Raw genomic sequence first — 12,266 nt, 5'->3', positions numbered from 1 at the left:
GAGATAATTGTTTCACCTGTGTACAAAATAAGGGGAGCATCAAATAACTCAGTGATCAAGTAAATAACATTTTAATGCAGTATTTTAAAAAATCAAAGGTAATGCAAATAAATTTATGATAAACAAAATAGCAACACTTTACCTAAAACAGGGTAGTTATCTTGCATAAACTTGAATAAATTACTGAACTTTTTTGCCCATATTTCTTTATCTCAAATGGGGATGATGATGATGATGATGATGATGATGATGATGATGATAACAACTACTTCTTACAGTTGTAGTAAGAATTGAGTGATTTCATGTAAGTGATGAGAACAGCGCATGGCATGTTTTAAGTGCTTAGAACACACTAGTTAAAATCATCTAATATTACCATCAGTACCGGTTTGAGATTGCAAATATGAGAATATTGAGTCTCTGAGTTGAAGTTGCTAACCTGAACTCACAATGCCAGCCACAGGTCTCAAACTCAGGAAGCTTTTCTGCAAAATCCCTTTCACCATCATACTATACTGCCTTTCATGCAGAAGTGCTGTGGGGGCACTGTGTGGGCACCTCATTGGCATATGAGTGAATCTTATAATGAGATGTTTCTAAATCTCTCAAAATTCTATCCAGTGTTAATGTATTGGCTTGGATGAGCTCCTACCAAATAGATAGGGTTTGGCATAGAAGAATTACCCTCTCGGCCGACATGGGATTGTGAGAACAACCTTCCTTCCATTGAAGGGGTTAAGCCAGACTATGGAACCAGTGTCTTAAAAAAGAGGTAATCCATCCTTATAAGGAGATCTATCAAAGGTTAGGAGCAAGTTAGGATGCATCAATATCCTGTTTAATTTGTTCCTTTGAATTTAGCTGCAGACATATTTTTTAACAATGAGCTGATACAGAGCTATTTATTAACAGAATAGGTGGGAAACAACACACTTGTGTGTTTGTACAACTGTATCCATGATATGCAGTACATAGCACAGAAAAATAGCACTCTATTATTTATAGAGCTTATGGTTTTAATTACATGTCTTGGTAAAACGAGCAAGGGATTATGTGAACAGGTTTCTAGACGGGTCACAGTCACACTTTCTAAGAACACAGTTTAGTTGTTTAAACTTATGACTCAGTGCAGTCTATCCTGCTCCGATCTTATGCCTGTCTGTTAAACATCAGCCATCATCCAGATTTTGAAAGATAAATTAGTTTTCCTTGTGAATGAAAAAGATCAAATTAAAGGATGCATTTCTATGCAATTCTTTTGACTGTCTGCAGTGAATACCAGGGTAACTTTGGAAAACCCTGGCCTCTACACTTAAGTATAATCTCATAGGGTGAAAAGTGGTATAAGAAAGCAGTTCCTCAGAGTTAAGCAATTCAGCAAGAGCAACACACAGGCGCGCGCTTGCGCATACCCACACAAACACACAAACTCACACACACAAATACAGTTTATACCATTGGAGAAGAGTTTTTTAAAAATGCTTAAATTTGCAGGATACCCTCTCACTAATTACCTTTATTTCACAACTTCAGGACATATTTATAAACAGCTGAAAGGATACTGTTTACCTCCCTTCCATCCAGAACCTGCCAGTAACTAAATTAATGTGTCTGTACCCCATTTCCTTACCTAAAATGGGGTCCATAATAGAACCTGCCTGTAAACTTCTGAGGATCAGACAAAACCAAGTGTCTTAGAAGAGGGCATAGCAGTTGGTAAATGATCAAAAAGCCTATCTCTTCCAATATCACTGTTATCTTGGAAAAAGGCCACACATGCCAGGATATTTACACCACCACTAATAAGTGTGGAAATGAACCTTCTTGGATACAAAGACCCTTATTTCACTCAACTAATTCTTCCTTCCCCCCTCGCTCCCTCATTTACTTCCTTCCTTCTTTTCCTAGCTTATTAAATACTTAACATGAAATTTATCTTCATCATCTTTTTTGATGCCATGACTAAAGGATCTGATCAGAACAACGATAGAGGAAGAAAAGTCCACTCAGGGGCTCACAGTTTTGGAGGTCTTAGTCTATAGAAGGTCAGCTCCATTTCTCAGGGCTCATAGGTGAGGCTAAACATCATGGAGGAAGAGTATGGCATAGGGAAGCAGCTCACAACGCAGCGATCAGGAAGCAGAGAGAGAGACTCCACTCTCCTGATACAAAACATATACCCCATAGCCACACCCGCAATGAACCACTTCCTCCAGCCACACCCCACCTGCCTCCAGTTACCACTCAGTTAGTTAATCCCATCAGGGATTGATTCACTAATTAGGTTAAGATTCTCACAACGAAATCATTTCTCCTTTGAACCTTCTTGCATTGTCTCACACGTGAGCTTTTGGAGAACATCTCACATCCAAACCATAACAAATTATATATAAAGTTTTGCATCACAGGAAAGTATTATTGACTAAGAGAGCAATATCTTCTCTGTTAAAAAGTGGACCTCCTTTTATTTCTTTTTCACCTTATGGTGCATTATAATTACACACTACTGTGGGGTTTTCTGTTACATATCCATACATGTACACAATGATATAATTATATATATATATATATATATATATATATATATATATTATTATATATAATATGTATATAATGTAATGTGTATATAATATAATTAAAAACAGCATACTACAGGGACACAGCCACATCAATGTTTATAGAGCACAATTCACAATAGCTAAGCTGTGGAACCAACCTAGATGCCCTTCAATAGATGAATAGATAAAAAAATATGTAGCATATATACACAATGGAATATTACTCAGCAATAAAAGAGAAAAAAATCATGGCATTTGCAGGTAAATGGATGGACTTAGAGAATATAATGCTAAGTGAAGTTATCCATTCCCAAAAAACCAATTGGAGGGAAAGGGAGAGGGCATGGGGTAATTAATGATGGTGGAATGTGATGATCATTATTATCCAAAGTACATGTATGAATATATGAATTGGTGTGAATATACTATATATATACAATCAGAGATATGAAAAATTGTGCTCTTTATGTGTAATAAGAATTGTAATGCATTCTGCTGTCATATATAAATTTTCAAAAAAACAATATAATTTGATCAATTTCATTCCCAGCACCTCCCCTCTTCTCCCTAATTCTCTCCCTCCTTTTTATTGGTCTCCCTTCTACTCTCATGGAAGCCTTTTCTCCACCCCTACACAATCCCATTTTTCTCCCAGTTTGCCACACATGAGAGAAAACATACAACCCCTGACTTTCTGAGATTGGCTTATTTTACTTAACATAATGGTTTCAAGTTCCATCCATTTTCCAGCAAATGAAATAATTTCATTCTTATCGCTGAATGAAATTCCATTGTGTGTGTATACAGACACACACACACACATACCACATTTTCTTCATCCATTCATCTGTTGAGAGACACCTAAGCTGGTTCTGTAATTTGGCTATTGTGAATTGTGGTGCCATAAACATGGGTATGCATGTGGTTATTATAGTATGCTGACCTTAATTTTGTAGGATAAATATTGAGAAATGGAATAGCAGAATCATGTGGTGGTTTCATTTCTAGTCATTTGAGGAAACTCCAACTGATTTCCACAGTGGTTGTATTTATTTACAAGTCCACCAATAGTGTAAAAGATTTCCTTTTTTCCACATCCTCTCCAGCATTCACTATTATTTGTATTCTTAATGGCTGCCATTCTAATGGGAATGAGATGAGGTCTCAGTGTAGTTTTGATTTGTGTTTTCCTAATTGCTTAAGATATTGAACTTTTTTCTTCATGTGTTAGTTGACCATTTGTGTTTTTTCTTTTGAGAAGCATGTTTAGTGCATTTGCCCATTTACTGATTGGTTTACGTGTTGTTTTGATGGTAAATTTTTGAGTTACTTATATATATTATAGACATTAATCCTCTGTCAGAATAGTTGGTAAAGATTTCCTTCAATTCTGCAGGTTTTCTCTTCATGGTCCTTTTTTTTCTGTGCAGAAGATTTTAACTTTGATGCTATTCCATTTATTAATTCTTGATTTATTTCCTAAATTTTAGGAGACCTACTGAGAATATTGTTGCCTGTGCCTATACATAGAAATATTGACCCTATGTGTTCTTCCAGCAGTTGCAAAGTTTCTGGTCTAATTCCTAGATCTTTCATCCATTGTGGGTTACAGGGTGAAAGATAGGGATTTAGTTTCACTCTTCTATGTATGGGTATATAAGATTCCCAGGACCATTTGTTTAAAAGGCTGTCTTTACTCCAACATGTGTTTTTAGTGCCATTGTCAAGGATTAGATGACTGTATCAATGTGGGTTTGTCTCTAGTCTCATTTTATGCTAGTACCATGCAGGCTTTTTTTTTTTTTTAACACTGTAACTCTGTAGTGTAATTTGAAGTCAGTATTTTGATGCCACCAGAATTGCATTTTTTTGGGAGGGGGGCTTAGAATGTTTTGTCTATTCTGGGTCTTTTCTTCTTCCGAATGAATTTAGGACTTCTGTTTTTCTAGTTATGTGAAGAATGTCATTGGTATTTTGATAAGGATTGCATTGAATCTCTAGATGGCTTTCCATAATATGGGCATTTTAACAATGCTAGTTCTGTCTGTACATGAACATAGACGTCCTTCCATCATCTATAGTCTTCTTCAATTTCTCTCTATGATGTTCTTTAATTTCCATTATAGAGGTATTTCATCTCCTCAGTTAGATTTATTCCTAAAGTTTATCTCTCTGTTTTTCTTTCTCTTCATATTTTTTTGTTTATTATTATTTTTTAGGCTATAGTGAATGAAATAGTTTTCATGATTTCTTTCTTAGTAAATTTGTTGTTATTGGTGTGTAGGAAAGTTATTGAGTTTTTGATGTTCATTTTGTATCCTGAAATTTTGCTAATGTGTTTATTAGCTCTAGAAGTCTTCTGGTGGGCTTTTTTGGATCTTCTATGTGAAGGTTTGTATCATCTGCAATGATAATTTGACTTCTTCACTTCCTATTTGTATCCCTTTTACTTTCTTCTCTTGCCTTATTGCTCTGGATGAAATTTCAAGTACTGTGTAGGAAAAGTGTAATGAGAATGGATATCCTTGTCTTGTTCCTGATTTTAGAGAAAATGAGAAAACAGTATTTTCTACCAAATATAAAACCTGAGTCTGTGTTTGTAAATTGTCTATTATTGACAAATTTACTTGGAACACATGTAAAGAAAATAATTTCAAAGCACTAAGATAAATATAAATGAAATGTTCTGGGGACAAAATTGATCAAATTATATTTTAATATAATGTGCATGTATAAGAATGTAACAACAAATCCCACCACTATGTATGATTGTAATGTACCCATAAAAAAGCATATAAATGAAAAATTATGAAAAACTACATTCACTTAGCTTTCTAAGGTATCAGGAAAATAGCTAATATTCCCCCTTCTTTTCTCTGTAAATAGATACCTTGAACCTAAAAGGACTTCAGAATGGGAAATGTAGTGAGTTTTTTGACAATATGCTTTACAAGTAAAATTGCTCTTTGATTATTTTCTGTATGGTCATAGCTGATCATCTTCTCTCTGGCCTCATTTTATAATGAGTGGGGTAAAATAGAAGTATCATTTTCTATTGTCACTGAGATAGCCAAGGCTGTGTTTCCTGTTTTCTGTACCATTATTTACCAAATAACTGTCCTCCTAAAAGCTGCTATGTAAGTCCCATGACACAGCTACAACATAGGAGTTTCTTGACTTCCTATAAGGTACAGTGTAATATTAAACAGCTGCTATGTTTAGCAGATGGATGGTATACATTCATCTGAGGAGCAAACAGATCTGGTGAACAATTTGTTTAAGAGTCATAATATCTTCTACTCTTTTAAAAAAATACATTTTAGCCAAGGATTTTTCTAATCAAATAGAGAAACTCTTGTAATAGAGTATAATGGCACAATGATTTTTATTAAAAATTTGATTACTTGATGAAAACAAATTTATAGTTTTAGAACTGATGTTGGTTTTCCAAAGCAATAATATTGATTCAATAGTCAAAGGAGTATATTGTTTAGCAGCATCAATATCATAGCTTGTCTGAGCCTACTCAGCACCACACATTTTCCCATTATATCCTAATCAAATAGAACAAAACAGATAAAGCAATTCTGTTCTCTTTACCCTGTAAGGGATAAAGTAATTCTTTTCTCCTCTTTGTTTCTTCTATTCTTCTTTTTCCCCCTTTTCTTTATGTTTTATAGTATTATTTGCCAATTAAATGGATATTTACAGAGTTCCATTGCATGATTAATTATTGAAAGATTTAAAAATTAAGTAATCTGACAGATCTTGGTACTCTCTAAGAAAATATAGATTCTTTCCTTTTTTGGGATGGGGGGAATACTGAGGATTGAATTACTGAGCCACATCTCCAGCTCTTTTTATTTTTTTATTTTGAGACAGGGTCTCACTAGGTTGCTTAAGACCTCCCTAAATTGCTGAGGCTGACTTTGAACTTGGATCCTCCTGTCTCAGCCCCTCTATCCACTGGGATTACAGACATGTACCATCACACACAACTTGAAACTATAAACTCTTAATAAAATTTTACAGCAATTAAAGAAAGAAAGGGGAGAGACAGAGACAGAGAAACAAGTGTAATCCACTAAGAGAAGAGTAGATAATGTTAATATTTTTCATTGAAAACATTCCCAAAATTAAGTATAAAAAGAAAATCATGTAAAAACGTGTTTGCTTTCAAAGTTTTTAAGATGGCTAAGTCACAATACAAAGGTCATAGAATTATACATGCAATTAGATACGAAGTATCTTGTGTTAGTCAGCTTTGACCAAAATATCTGACATAAACAATTTAGAGGAGGACATTTCTATCTTGTGTGTGTGTGTGTGTGGTGCTGGGGATTGAACCCAGGGCCTTGTGCATGTGAGGCAAACACTCTACCAACTGAGCTATATTCCCAGCCCAAGGAGGACGTTTTTATTTTGGCTCACAGTTTCAGAGATTTCAGTCTGTGGTTGATTTCTCCATTACTTTGGGCCTAAGGTGAGACAGAAATCATGGTGGAAGGGCATGGAAGAGGAAAGTTGATCAGCTCATAGCAGCCAGGAAGAAGAGGACAGAGGTGAGGGGACCAGGGACAAGATATAGTCCCCCAAGGCACACCCTGAGTGACCTACTTCCTCCAACCATGTTCCACCTGTCTACAGTTTCCACCACCTCCTAAAGACTATTCAGCTATCAGTGGATTAAGCCATTGATGAGGTCAGAGCCCTCATGATCCAATCACTTCTCAAAATCACTGGACAGTGCTGCATTGGTGACCAAGCCTTCAACATATGAGTTTTGGGGGACATTACGAATCCAAATCAGGACAGTTCTCAACATATTACTTTTACTATCTGTATGTTTAAATTTTTTTTAAAGAGAGAGAGAGAGAAGAGAGAGAGAGAGAGAGAGAGAGAGAGAGAGAGAGAGAGAATTTTTTAATATTTATTTTTCAGTTTTCGGTGGACACAACATCTTTATTTTAATGTGGTGCTGAGGATCCAGCCCAGCACCCCGCGCATGCCAGGCGAGTGCGTTACCGCTTGAGCCACATCCCCAGTCCCTATCTGTATATTTAAATGTGTTTTAAAATACAAGTATAGTTTTATATTAATGGCTCTGAATAACACTAATTTTTACCTTAAAATTTATCAGCCATCTCCACTTGGATAAGGATGAGCGTTCAGAGAGGAAGAGATGCACAGCAGTAGTTGCTCTCTGTTGACACCAGGAGGGCCTGACTGGGGTGTGACTTCATCATGTCTGAGATATTGCCCTTTCTGTTTCTTTGACAAAGACAATGCACCACTTCTCTACTCAGATGCATTTTCTAGATCTAGACAAAAGCATGACAAATGGGTATTTGATTAGCACAAATCCCCTCCAACTGCTAGAAAAATAGCTGATTGTCCATGCTGTGGTGAGGCCTGACCAATGGCCTTTTTATTCTCTTGTGAGTGTGTGTTTGTCTTTGAGTAGAGATTAAATGAAACACTGGTGATTTTGCCTCTTGGATTCTCCCCAGATCTATCTGCTTTTTCCTTCTCCATCACTATTTCTCTGTTCCAAAGTACTATCTCTTCTCATCTGCCTCCACACTGGCCTTCCTCCCTTCCCCATCGATTCTTTACCTGAAGTTATCTATGGGCCTTTTAGAATGCATACCCGCTGTATCCAGTACCATCTGCGCATCTCCCTTCCCACTCACCACTATCATTTCCCACCTCCCACATTGGTTTAAATGACCACCTATTGCTCCTTAGGTAAAATATAATAATTATTAGCCTGTTTACATGTAGATCTGAGCCATCCAACTTCTCTGACTTCATCTTAAAGTACTGTCTTTCTTGCTTTCTTTGTTGCATCCTCAAAAGTCTCTTGAGGCTTGTATTTGCCATGATTCTTACCACAGGGCCTTTTCACATGCTGAGCTCTTCATCCAGAGGCCCTTTCCTCTCCCTTCCTCTCATCTCCTACTGCTTCATGCCTCCTTGTACCTCCTCTTCAGAGAAGTCCTCCCTGACTTCTATGAATAGGCCACACATCATAGCACTTGTAAGAGTGGCAGTTTCCCACTTTTTTCATGATAATTTCATTAATACAGCACTTTGAGAACAAGTACAATTTTCACAGATGGTCTATCTCAAATCTAATGGAGGACACCTAGGTAAGAATTGAGAAAGGCTAAAAATAAAAAGAAATTACAGTCCTTATGTTTTTTTAAAAAAAAGCTAGTACTAAATATCAGCTAATAAATTTGAATTGTTTAAATTCTTTTGGATTCAATTTTTAGAAAGGTTTTCACTGAATTTGAAAAGTCAGAGAAGCTAATTTTATTAAACTTCTTAGCTTTCAACATTGCATACAATTGATTCCCATTAAGAATCATCTTGAGAATCATCTGGCCTTTTTTATTTTTTAATTTTTCATTTTATTTGTTTATTTATTTGGTGCTGTGGATCAAAGCCAGGGCCTTGTGCATGCTAAGTACACTCCCAGCTTCCAGCCCCACCCCCCACTTTTTTTGCACTTAGATATAATCGAGCTCTTCCTTATATTTTCTTAATGTTTATATATTTTAATTGTATGACTTTCAGTTTTTAAGCATTGTTATTTTTCAGTGTGGTATACAAATGTATGTCAAAGGATGACAAATTTTAAAAGATTAAAAAATTGGAGGACAATGGCAGCTGATAAAGGGAATGAAAAAAGTCAGTGGTATGCTGCACAAGTTTAATAATATGCTTTCAGAAAATATGTATCTACATGCATACATTTCTCATAAATGTGACTCATGAAAAGGAGATATAAGACAAAAATTAGAAATAATAGTAAACTATAAAGTACTTTACAAATTCCACAAAGCCATTGATTCTCACAGAATGCTTTCACTGACTTTTTGCCCAAATCTTATATACATAAACAACTTATGCTTATAATTGAAAAATAACTGCAGTTCCAAAATGAATGCCAGTTGATATTTTTATTTATGTTAAGTGTAAGACAAAAGTAAAACAACTAATACATATGTTGAAACTTCACTCATTTGCCAGTGATGTAACTTCTTTTCTGAATCAGAAAATGGTTTTTGAACTGGAAGATTATTTCATTTGTATGTGCTATTCACAATGAAGTGGTTAAAGGATTACCATATTTTAGGTTTGATTTGTGTTGCTAACACTTTTGTATCATTTTTAAAAGCCTAGAATAGTGTTATTCAATAGAAACATGAGGTGAGCTACATGGTAATTTCAAATTTCTAGTGAGTACTTAAGAAATGAAAAGCAAAGAAATGAAAGTTAATTTTGATGATGTCTTATCTAATGAAATATGTCCAAAATAGTATTATTTTAATCTGTAGTCAGTATAAAAATTATTAGTGAGATATTTTGCATCTTTTAATTCATACTACATTTAAACTCTGATTTATACCTGTAATGCATCCTAGTTTGCACTACACATACCAAATGCTCTCTATGGCCACATGTGCCTAGTGGCTACCATATGGAGTGCAAGTCTTGACAAAGCAATAAATCAAGCGCTGATATGAAACATTTGCTACTTTCTGAATGTAGGGTAAATACCAGCCCCACAGTCAATTTAAATCAGCAATGTGATTAGATTCACAGTAGCACAGTGTTACTTACTATTTCCATCAAACAGCCACAGTAAGTATAAATAACCTCAAGAGCACAGATAATAGTAAAAATCAGTAAAATAACTAGGAATTCATGAGTTTGAAGCACTTACTAATTTTGTTTTTAATATGACTCGTTTAATTGCAAGATTATGTAGTTTAACATTGAAGAACGGTCATGTTTAACAACTAGCTTAGGAAATTCCTAGAACTATTAAAATTGGCTTCCAGGAACCAGTTTCAGACTGCTCCAGAACACTACTAAAATGAATCATCAAAATGGATAAAAGTCACAAAACTGTGCCAGTGAAGTAAAAATGCTGGCTAAGGCAACTACAAAGCATTGCAAATCTTATCTTCTTCCAAATCCAAGTGGAACATTCAAAGTTGATCAGTTTGTAGGAGTCAGCAGAGCTAAATGGCAGAAAACTATTGCTGTTCAAAAATGTGTTTTTATTAACTTAGAAATGTTGAATTTACAGGAACAGTGATCAAGAAAATGGGCCTTGACATCAGCCCCAGCCTGGATTCCTAACCCTCTTGTTTCTATTTTAACAACTAAGCAAGAATATTAAACATTCTGAAATTATCCATATGTCTTTAAAAGAAGGTAATAATGTCTACCTTTTTTTTTATCTATAATGAAGGATTGATAAAATATTGCAACTTCCAAAGTCTGCTCCACAAAGCACTGGTTTTATAAACTATCAAAAAAATATTAATTTGGGAAAAATTCTGATTTAAAAAGCTATAATTTTTTAAAATTTTCAGAGTATTTAAATAGCTAAGAAGGAAGTATAATAAGGAACATTCCTGAAATATATGTACACCTCTCTCTATTTGTACTGAGTACCTTGCTCTATTTTTTTGTATTCTGAGGAAAACACTGATAAATATTTATAAAGAGGCTCTCATATAATGCTGGTACATGACTATGTGCTAAATAATAAAAAGGAACTGTAATAGTAATTAGTTAAAAAATTCCTAATAATCTTTAAAATATAATATGCTATCTGATATATGAAATATGCATCAAGGGAAGATTCTTTCCAAATGATACATTAAAAAGGAAGAAAGCTCTTGTTCAGCTTTCCATCACTGTTGACAAATACCTGAGATAAATCAACTTGATAAGAGAAAAAGTTTATTTGGGCTTACAGTTTGATGGTTGTAGTCTATAATCTATTGGCCCCATTGCTTTTGGGACTGTGGCAAAGAAACACATCATAGTGGGGAATGTGTGGTGGAGAGAGCTGCTCACCTCATGTCAGTGGAAGCAGGGAGAGGAAGGGATTGTGTAGCATTATCCCCTTAAAGGGTATGCCTTCGATGACCAGAAGATCTCACACTAGGCCCCACTTAAAATTTCCACCATGTTGTGCTGGGGAATAATCCTTTAACATCTGGATCTTTTATGAAGGTACAAACGATAGTAGCTCTGATCCAAAATAGATTACCAAATAAATTACTGCCTCCCTAGGGTTTCCTGGCCAAGATATTAGGAAAAATGATGAAAAGAGAAATAGTTACCTGAAATTAACAGGGTCTGGATCAAGCTGGGAAAAGCCCACAATCCTAGGAACTTGTAGTAGCATAATAGATTCTAGCACCAGAGAGCTGGGAAGAAACTTAGGAGATGGAGGAAGGGAACAGAGGCAGAGAAGAGAGGGAAAAGGTTTGGTGAGAAAGAATTTCAAGGGCTGTAACTTTATAGCACTAAATTGCAAAAACCAGTCTTGCAGCACTCACGTTATTCTAGCATGAACTGTCTTTGAGGAGTTGATTGACATCTTCCTACTTAACTTACACTTTACTTTTGACTTCCCTACATAAAGTCTCTCACTAGGAGATAAAAACAGGATATATGTGGTTTCCACTCATTAATGGATTACTGTGCTTCCCTCATTTCCTAAAAAAAAAAAAAAAAAAAAATTTCTTTAATTATATCTCAAGAAGGAAGAAAGAAAGAAAGAAGGTCACCTAAAGAAAATGAGTTTGACACAAACAAGCAGATAAATAAATGGAATTACAACCACGAGGGTAAAGATTTGTGAAAACTGACCAAAAGAAAGTCGATTTGAAGAGC

General features: G+C 35.2%; 1 non-coding gene across 1 annotated transcript; it reads right to left on the bottom strand.

Moving 5' to 3' along the window:
• Positions 1–6,887: 6,887 nt before the first annotated feature.
• Trnav-cac (transfer RNA valine (anticodon CAC)) lies at positions 6,888–6,957 on the bottom strand. The gene has a single exon. It is a non-coding gene; the product is annotated as a tRNA-Val (tRNA).
• Positions 6,958–12,266: the final 5,309 nt, after the last annotated feature.

Source organism: Marmota monax, unplaced genomic scaffold (genome assembly GCF_021218885.2).
Source record: "Marmota monax isolate L192 unplaced genomic scaffold, Marmota_monax_Labrador192_F-V1.1 WCK01_AAM20220418_F8-fsc00147, whole genome shotgun sequence".
Taxonomy (NCBI): Eukaryota; Metazoa; Chordata; class Mammalia; order Rodentia; family Sciuridae; genus Marmota; species Marmota monax.
This window is presented reverse-complemented; position numbering and strand designations above follow the sequence as displayed.